Source organism: Lucilia cuprina, chromosome 3 (assembly GCF_022045245.1).
Source record: "Lucilia cuprina isolate Lc7/37 chromosome 3, ASM2204524v1, whole genome shotgun sequence".
Lineage (NCBI taxonomy): Eukaryota > Metazoa > Arthropoda > Insecta > Diptera > Calliphoridae > Lucilia > Lucilia cuprina.
Window position 1 is genome coordinate 52,364,036 of NC_060951.1, and position 10,727 is coordinate 52,374,762.

Consider the following 10,727-nt stretch of genomic DNA (forward strand, 5'->3'; position numbering starts at 1 on the left):
CAGCACCAACCGAAAAAGGCCAAAATAAACATTGCATTGTAGTACACGTCTATTGTATACAAAAAAAAAAAAAACATTATACACACACACACTTTCTCTCTTCTTCATATACATTTAATATTTTTAAGTACAACAACAGCAGTAACTTCATTCTATAAAATTTCAACACAAAACATTATTACGTTAACTGTGAAAATATTTTTTCAAGTTTTAGTCAAACATACTTCAATTTCATAAAAATGTTTCTTCTTCTATTTCTCCACCGTCAACAACCATTTTTGCTTAGTAAATAGTCAAACACATATTCACATAAGGTTTTTTTCTTTCTTCCTTTTTGTCTAGTATTTTAAACAAAAATTGAGAATAAAATCAAAAAAAAAAAAATTAATAAAATTCTAAAAATATATAGAGTACATTGCATATGAAAGTAGTAAAAGTCGAATCAGTGGTAGTGACCAATATGTAAAAGCAAACAAGTATATTTAACTGCCAATTTCAGCAAATAGTCATATAGCATTTTTCTAATACTCAAACACACAAACTTTTATCGGCATTCGTATGTAATGCACACATACTTACCTACAATATTTATCTATTCACACAGAAATTTAAAAAATTTACAGTGGATCAGAAAAGTTATTAAATAAGCCCCCTATTTACATTACATTTTTCATGGAACTTTTTCTATAAACATTTTATAAAATAAAATGTTGTATGTATGGAATAATCTAATTACTTAACTAGTCTATGGACTAATATATTGACTAATTTATTAAGTGCAACTCGAAAAAAATTTAAACATATTCGGACACCACAAAATAAATGAACACCCTCTTAGTGTCCCTTACTTTCGCCCAAGTAAGTTTGTGATCATTTTCGTAAGCACAATTTTGTGCTGATGTTTGTAATACCAAAAATATTGGTTGTACACCTTAAAGTATACAAATCGGCTACGAGTCGATTTAGCTATGTCCGTCTGTCTGTATGAATGTAAAGCTTGTGCGCACGCTACAGTTCGCAATTTTAAGATTATTGGATGAAATACAAAAATCACTTATAAATACAAATAGCAAGTCTAAATTCTACATAAACTCCTCTTTCCAAATTTATAAGGATAAATCCTACTACAATTTTAGCCCATCTATAGAAAACATACATATTTTTTACTTTCGAGTACTTATTTTATTAGGCGTATACTATATATTTGTATTATAAACAAATAAATAACACGCATACGTACAGGTGTCGTTATTAAAATCACAACTTTTGTCTTTTTATTACAAAAGCTACAACTTTGACTCAGAGAGTACATTAAACATTGGGAACGGTTTGCACTTTTTTGCCAATATAATACCGAAGCATACAACAAAAACTGGCAGACACCGTTTTTTCTTTTTTTGTCTTTTATTTATTTTTTTATAATATAAAATAGTTGATGTTCGATACCGCTGTCAGAAGAACATGAATATTATTTTCCGAAACAGTTTCCACCAAGGAGATCTATTAGTTGAATCAGAGAAAAGTTTGTTGCAAGTTTGAATTTGCAACTTCTAAAAAATTTTCATAAAATTCTAAATTGCAAACCACTGTTAAAAGGAAAATGGTTATTCTTTGATGATTTTTGTAGAGTAATAGAATAAAAAAAAACTCACAAATAAAAAATCATCAAAAATACTTTCCAGGAAAAATTAAGCCAACACAAACCATTACATTTATATATAGTATGCATCAATAATAAACTGCTTCATAATTATAAAGAGAAAATAAAACATTATAAAACAATTATTTATCCGAAATTAATTTATATTTTATTGGAAAGTGTAAACAGATTAATTGCAATATACATATAAAATACCAAATTGATTAAATTTAGATTAGTTTAAAACAATCATATAAAATATTTCAATTATATGTACTATTCTGAACTAGGCTAATTAAACACATTAGAATATGTGTTTTCGAATTATGTGTGTGTTTGTTTGTGTTTGATCACTTCAAGTGCTTTCAAATGTATGAAATTTATTTGTGAATGTATGTATGTATGAGCGCATGCATTTCAGACCATAATATGCAATTGTATATTTGCTTTATAAATAAACTCAACCAGAATGTAAAAAATTAAAAAAAGTAGCAAACGAAGAAAAAATACACAAACGGAATAGTAGCAATGTTCATTTTAGAGCTTTAGAAATTTTTGATTTTTTGATTTTCTAATATTAATATCAACATAAGCAACATTACCAATAACAACAACAATCAAAACGCATATAACAGCTGCAACAAAAACAGCAACAACAACATTGTTCACATTTGCAGTTTAAACCACATTCGAACTTTGTGGTATTTGAACAGTTTTATGTGGTCAAAGTTTTCGCATATCCGTTCGGCCTACATAGACAGGCAGTCAGTTAGGCAGACATACAGAATACATACCTACATATATACAAACAAACAAACAAATGTATGTATATTTGTATGTATCTAAACTATGATGAGTTTATGATGATGCCCTCATATTTTACCTCTATTTCATGTTTGCTATATTGGCTGTTCATAAAGTGCAAGTGGTTGTTGCTGTCCAAGGGTACAAGTGCAACGTGTCTGTCTGCAAAGGCCTAAATAACAAAACCACATTTAACCAAAAACTAACAGACCAATATACATAATATACGTACGTACAACAACCCATGAATAATCTGTATGAAAAATTCTAAAATGCCACAACACTCCACATTCAACTCCAATCCCAACTCTTTTTATATTCAACTACTGATGTTACCACTTTTATACATACAAACAAATAAGTGAGTAAAACATACTAGAGCATACACAATTGAATTTTGTATTTGGTCATTTGTCCTTCAAAATACTACCGGGTTTTATAACACTTGAAAACAGTCATCCACCTTCTGTACTGCGGCCCCATTTCAACTCATTTCAGTACATATGAATTTATTTTCGACTGCACGCGTTTATATCTTCATTTAGACCCAACAACATATAATTTTAACGTGAATTTAGAATAAGGGTTGCCAAATTTATTTAGAAATAATATTTTCAGGTATATATTCTTTTACAATTTTTGTGAACAGAGTTTTGGGTGAAAACGTGAGTTTATGGTGAAAATGTTGCATTAAAGTGAAGAACTGAGTTTATTAAGTGCTTTTGGTGGAAAAATGGGTTTTTAACGCATTCAATGGGAAATTAACCTTTTTAAAATTACTTTTAAATGACAGCTTAAGTTTTTAGGGAAATATCTGATTAAAAAATTCGTATAAAATTTTGTTAGTTAAAAACGTGATTTAAGGCTGAAAATGTAACATTCAAGTAAAAAACAAAGTTGAGTGTCTTTGGTAGAAAGATATACGTTTTAAGTACGAAAACAAGTTTTCATTTTAAAAGCGAATTTTAAGTGAAAAACTGAGAGAAAATGGAATTTTTAGTGAAACACTCTTATGATGAAAAACAGAGTTTTGGGTGAAAATGTAAGTTTAGGATAAAAATGATCGATTTTAGTAAACAAATGAGTTACGTGTCTGTGGTGGGAAGGTGAGTTTTACGCACTTTTATTGAAAAAAAAAACATTTTAATTAAGAAGTTAATTTTTAGTGAAAGACTCAGTTTTTACGAGTTTTTAGTGTAAACAACAAAAATATAGTTTTTATTAAAAGTATTTGAAAATAAACCAAGTTTCGTGAAAAACTGCGTTTTTTAAGTTTTTGTTTTGTCTAAAATATTTTTTTTAATCGAAACAATGTTTGTCCTTCCAACCATGACACCTGAGAGTCTATACTTAACAATTTTGTTGTTCTATTCGTACTTAAATTTTCTAAATTTCAAAGTTTAATAAACCTTTTAAGAATGTTGGCAATACCATCTCATATATTTAGTGTTTGTATTTGCAATTGTGTGGTTTTGTTTTTCCTGATGGCTTTTGAAGTATGTTTGATTTGTTGCAATCATCGACATACTAGTTGTAATGTTATGTGCATTTTTCATAGTTTTTGTAGCAGTTTTTTTTAGCTCTAACTTCCGCTTCATACTTGGCCATCATAAACATGCAATTTTCAGTTAAACTAGAAATTTTCAAATACAGCCACTACCCACTATAAAATGGCACTGCTGCTGCGGCCAATGTTTCCAAAAATTGCCAACTAAATAAGTGTTTTTGTGTGTGTATGTATGTACTGGAGTTTGTTTGTTTAACATGCTGTAGTTTCTAGATGAAGATTGTAATTTAGTGGCCATTTTGTTAAATTAAATTTCATTTTTACCACAAACACATACCGGACACCGACACTCACTACAATACTACGTGTGCACTAACTGCACTTACACAAAATCCGTATAAAAAGAAACGGGGAAAACCCAAAAACTCGATTGTGCTTTTATGTGTGTATGATGGAGAAACTACTCTGATTATTGTAAAGATTTTTGAATTGAACAACTTAAAATAATATTGAATCAATGAGCATAAAATTAAATGGCATTTTAATACGAAAGAAAAATGTAAAAATTGTTTTCAATTCTTGATGTTATTGTCGGTTGAAAAGAATGCAAAAAAAAACGAAATGAATTGATTGAAGGTATCACACATAGAAGTGAAGTGTAAAAGAAATAGTGTATTAAATAATGGTAGACAAATTTGAACAGGATTTTCGTTTTAAACAAATTAATTTATTTTCGGTATTTTACGTTTAAAATTAAATTTGAAGAAGTGTAAAAAAACCCTTAATTATGTCATACTGCATTTGCTTTGATTATTTTGTTAAATCGCAGTAAAAATCAGAGTTTTTTGTGAAAATCTGGGTTTTTAGTGAAAAGCTGAGTTTTTAGTGAAAAACTGAGTGTTTGTGAAAAACTGAGTTTTTAGTGAAAAACCGAGTTTTTAGTGAAAAACTGAGTTTTTAGTGAAAAACTGAATTTTTAGTGAAAAAGTGAGTTTTTAGTGAAAAACTGAGTTTTTAGTGAAAAACTGAGTTTTTAGTGAAAAACTGAGTTTTTAGTGATAAACTGAGTTTTTAGTGATAAACTGAGTTTTTGTGAGAAACTGATTTTTTAGTGAAGTGTGTATTAAGTGAAAAACAAAGTTAGAAATTTTCTACTTTTTATCAAAATTTAAGATAAACTATTGATTAACTTTAAATTAATGCGAATTCTATGTGAATATTGCAATTAAATTATCAAAATGTTAAAATTAAGTGAAAAACTGATGAAAAATTCAATTTTATAAAAAAGAAGTATTTTAGCAAATAAAAAAACAATGTTTAATGAAAAAATAAATTATTATTACTTTTGATAAAAACAAAAACTAACATAATTGATAGAAAAACATTAAGTGAATTAAATTCTTATAAATTACATTACAAAAAAATGTCATTCGAAAATAGGCTAATGTGTACTTAAATTCCGCATTTAATATTTAATTAATTTTATAAAATATATATGTTTATTTTTTTATAAAAAAATCGTATAACTAAATCCTCTATACAAATATATTCAAAATTAAGTTTATAAACTAACATTACTCATACGCGGTCTATGTCTCACGAGTCTGTTGCATTAATCACACACATGCCTTGTGGCGATGACCATAATCATCATCATCATTAATCGATTTTAATACAAAACAAAAACTTGTACGCTGAACAACACACCACTTTAATTTCCGTACAATTTTACTCACTTTTTTTGTATCAAGGTTCACGTTTTTGTTTTTCTAACAATTTTACTAATGACAAACTTGACCAAAACATTAATGTGAGTTTTGTCATTTACTAAGCTCCCAGTTGCGATACGTTGCTTCCTTGTATTTTTTTGTCCCGTGTATATATAACAGGACACAATACAAATGACTATTTTGCACCACAAATTTACACATAATCTAAGTATTATAGCAACACACATAAAACTGAGTAAATGATTCTTTTTGTTATATATATATTTTTTTATTTCACTTTGGGAAAAAAGAAAGTAAACAAAAAAAAAAGTCGTAGAAATTTTTAACTTTATAACGCTTAACAAAAAAGAAAATAACTGAAAAATAGCAATACAACGACTAGAACTACATACATAAACTTAGTTTTTTATGACATTCTCACACACTCGCGACTTTTAGCAGCCAGTTTTAGTGTCGTCAACATTTCATGTGTTTTGTGAGTGAGACGGACATAAAGTCTCTGAGTCTGCTAGTGTTTCGGATTTTGTTGTTGACGTACTCCCGTATAGTAATGACGAGTATGATGATCGAATGGGGTGGTTGGTTGGTAAGTTCATGATGACTTTAACCACAATATAACAAAACTTTTTGATTACTTTGTGTTAAGTGCAGCTGTGGGCCAAACGATACTTTTTTGCAGTTGCTGTTTGTCTTTATTTTAGACGTTTTTTTTTCTTCTCTCAAGTGTACGACCGATTAATTGGGTTTAAATGAAAAAAAATTGCCAGTTTCGATATTTAAAAATAAAACATATTTTTTAGACAATACTGCTAATAACTTCAACTTATATTTTTAGTAATTAAACTAAAATAGCGGGTATGTTAAGGAATAATAGATTTAATAATTATAGATAATCAAAAATTGTCGTATAAATAACAGATGCGTAGAACAATGTAAATATAGGTCGTTATTGGGCTTGTTGCCCAAACGGACTAATATCTGGTTTAATTTCTATGAAAATAAACCTTGTGTGCTCATTAAAAATAAGTAAAATCATACAAATCTTTAATTTTTATACTATATAAAGCATGTTCTTGTTCTGTTCTCGTTGGGTTCTCAACATAATATTTTATTGGACCCTCACGGCGTTTCTCCCGGCGAATTATATAGATCATATTTTACACTCAGCCTCTGGTTGCGTTCCTATTTTCCTGTTAAAATACGTACTTCTACTCATTATTCGGTCAATCATCATGTACATATATTTCATTACATTTTTTAAAATATCCCCTTTTCATTATATTTTATCCTTATACTTTATTACTTATTCTAGACGTCAATTTTAGTTTAAATTTTAAATAAGTAATTGCCGCCAGTATAATAAAAAGGAATGCATATAACAGCAGAGAAAAAAAGGAACTCATAAAGTTGCTGTAAGTCTAATGTAATTAGAAATAGAGGTTAAAAAAACATTTCTCTTTACCGCAAGAGAAAAAACCAAATCAACTTAAGACAAATTGAAGCATAATTTTTTAGCCCATTTTGAGCAATTGCAATAATATAAAAAAAATTAACAAGAGCAGAAAAGATCATGTCAAAATATTAGACATGTTTTCATTTTATAATTAATTTATGTTTTTAGCTAAAATTCTTGGCCACTTGTTAACAAACTGTAACAATTTGAAAAAAAAAAACAAACATGACCAAGCTTTTCGACTTTGACTAAGCAAAAAGCAACGAAGTCAATTTGGCAGGGGTACAGTCAAGGAGTGAGTGAATGTTCAAAAAGTTAAAATAACTTGACTACACTTAACTAGTTTAAAGTTTTTCTAAAAACTTGCTCTTCATTTTTTGTTTTTTTAGTTTTTTCTTTTTGTTGCTATCATTATTGTTTTATGCTTTCTAATTTGTAACCAGCCTGTTTTTCCAATGTTTCACACTTGATTGGTTGGTATCCTATAACCAAAATGTGTATGTAATAGGAAAATTTATATATATTATGGCTTTGTATGGGTTACTTCTAGGCTAAGAAATTTTACCAAAAATTTACTTGCATATTATTCACTTTTTTCAAAGTTACTTTGGCTGTTTTTAGAGAGAAAGAAAGTAAAAGGTTTCAAAACAGCAGTAATTTTGACAAAATTTAACAAAGGTTGAATTTGAAAGGAGCTACATTAAATAGCTACTTCTATTCTTCTACTGTGTTAAGATAAAAGTTGTTTTAAATTTGAAACTTTTCTTTAATTGAGTAAATTTCCATGAAATTTTCAATCAGAAAACATGCCATATCTGATACTATGGGAACTGGTAGAGTTTAGGATTTTGTCTTGACCCCTTTTGGGGTGCAGGTGGTAGCTGTAGGAAAAGAATGTTGGTTAAAAGACTGATACACGTTGTAATCTATATTTCTCTTGTTGTGCTGTTGTTGAAAAATATGAATAGAGGAGTATACGGTCTTAGACCAATGTTTAGAATAAATGTTTCGAAGGTGTTTCTCAATAAATGTGTCGGATAAATTATATGTGTTCTGGTTTAGATGGCAATGGCCGTACGTGATGGTTTACTATACATATTAGATTTACCAGAATGTGTTCTCCGTGAGTACGGACTTCTTTTTGAATTATTTGTGTTATATTCTACCGATTACATCTTTAGTTGACGTTACCGAGGCAAAGGGAAGTAAACTAGAAGCTTAAAGGGAAGTAAACTAGAAGCTTAGAAAGAGGGCAGCAATGATTCTTGAATATATAAGAGAAGGCGGAACCATTAACAAATTTTTCCACACGTTTTGCAAGACACAAAAGGGCATAGTGTGCATGAAAGGACACTGGCACACTCTCTGAAGTAAGTAACAGAAATAGATCATTGGTCAGGGTTTGTCTTAAAGCGCTTGACTTATGTATATCCTCAACAGTATGATCCTTAACTAAAACTCCAATTGCAAAAATAGCTACAATTTCACATAACTATAATGCATACAAAATCGAGAAATCCCAGCCGAATGCCATCTGGGATTAGGGTAAAAATCTAATGATCTTTATCACGCACAAAAATGTAACAAACAAGTGGATATTTTTGAACATATAACCCTACACTTAAAGAAATGATATACGACTAAAAGTAAAAAAACAAAACCAATAATAAAGAAAAGTACAAAAAATAACGATGAAAACATGAACAAAAAAATTACAATAAGAAAAAAATACAACGTGTTGCAAGTTACCAATAATTTGTTTTTGTAGGCAAAAGAAAAACTAAATGAAATGAACAAAAACAAAAATCTCATGCAAAATAGAAGAAATCCCAACAATATAGAGAAAAAGTAGGAGGACAGAGAAGAAGAAGTAAAAAAAACTTTATGTTATATTCCGGTTTAGTGGTTTTTGTGGTTACAAACGAGAAAACTCATTAAAGTTTCTTCATTTCAACACCATCCTTACGTTTCGTTACCATACGATACGTTTTGCCATATTTCTCATTTTGCAGTGGAATGGGTACGACAGCAATTGAAGAGCAACAGCAGAACAGCTTGAAAAAATAAACAGCAAAAACAAAATCCTTTCTACAAAACCAATCGAATTACTTTATCCCACTGGACAAGAGAATTTAGAGCAAAAAACTCTAAAAACAAAAATATTATAACAAAATATATAGTCTAATGCTTAAATTAGAAAAAAAACTAAAGAATTATGAATATTGGTAGGAATAACACTTATATATGTATGTTTATAAAGGATAAAGTTTCCACATATATTCATACCATATGTATATGTTTGTATGTGAGTGTATGGATCTTTTTGAAATTCATTAGTTTTTACTTCAACATATTTAAGCAGATTTTAATTAAATATTTTCACTATTTAATATGAAAATGAATAAATGAAAATAAAAACTAATAAAGCGTAAACGTGATGATGATTAAGTATGTTGAAAAATATAAACGTATCAAATCATATAACAGTACTTAGCATTGTTTACTCTTACCCTTATGTTTGAGATGGTGTTTTTATCTGAAATAGAAAAAAGAAAAAATACTTATAATTTAATGTGAAATCGTAGGAGGAAAATATTCATCCAAAACAACTACTTCTAGAATTAATTCAAATGAAACGTTATTAGATTCAGGATTCTGGAGAGCATTAGTCTAAATATTTTCATAGATTTCTTAGTCGTTAGTTTTATTTACTATACTTTTAGATCCAGTGAGAGACTGTACATTGCCACAAATTAAGGTTGAACTTTCTTTAAGTTCTAGTTGAAGATCCACTTTCGAAAATTATCCCCGTAATCATATTTAATTATTCTTTGTATGCGTTTTTTTCAGAATTATTCAACAATCAATTATTTAACTTTTCTTAAAGCATAACTAAATAAAGTGAAGACTTTTTATGTAATTATTAAATATTTACTTAAAGCCACTTTTAGTAACAACATGTTAGATTAGGCATATAATTTTCAACTCATTGAAATAATTCCTTAAACACAATATAATGATTTTCTCCCCTTAAGAAGGGTTTTTTCGGTGTTAACCGCTTCTTAATCTTTAAATTTACTTGTAGCAGCTTATCTGTATAAACGTATCAGATGATAAACCCTTAAAAAAAAGAACAACATATGTAAGAAAAGTAGGGTGGCGTCGAACTGAAAGTTACACTTAATAAAACTTATGTTGGTTCTTAAAAAAAAAAAAAATAATAATTTTATACCTTTATATATTTTATTAAAAAAATATTTAATAACTTTATTTAATTTATTTGGTAGATAACCATTGCCTAAGTAATTAAAAAATATATATGATAAGAAACATAGTTCAATAGAGCTGCCCGATTGCCCTTTAAATACATTCTATGCCATATGGCATGATGTTCAAAAACCACTTTTGCAAACAAAATATTAAAAAATTGTTAAGTATATATATAATTAAAAAAATAAGATTCAAAAAAAAAGAAGAAGTACCGAAAGGTGTTCAGAATTGAACACGCATTTATTTATGTTTAATTTTGTTTAAGTAAAATAAGAAAGATCATAAATTATAAGTTCAAGTGCATGGGTTAGGTCATAAAAAATA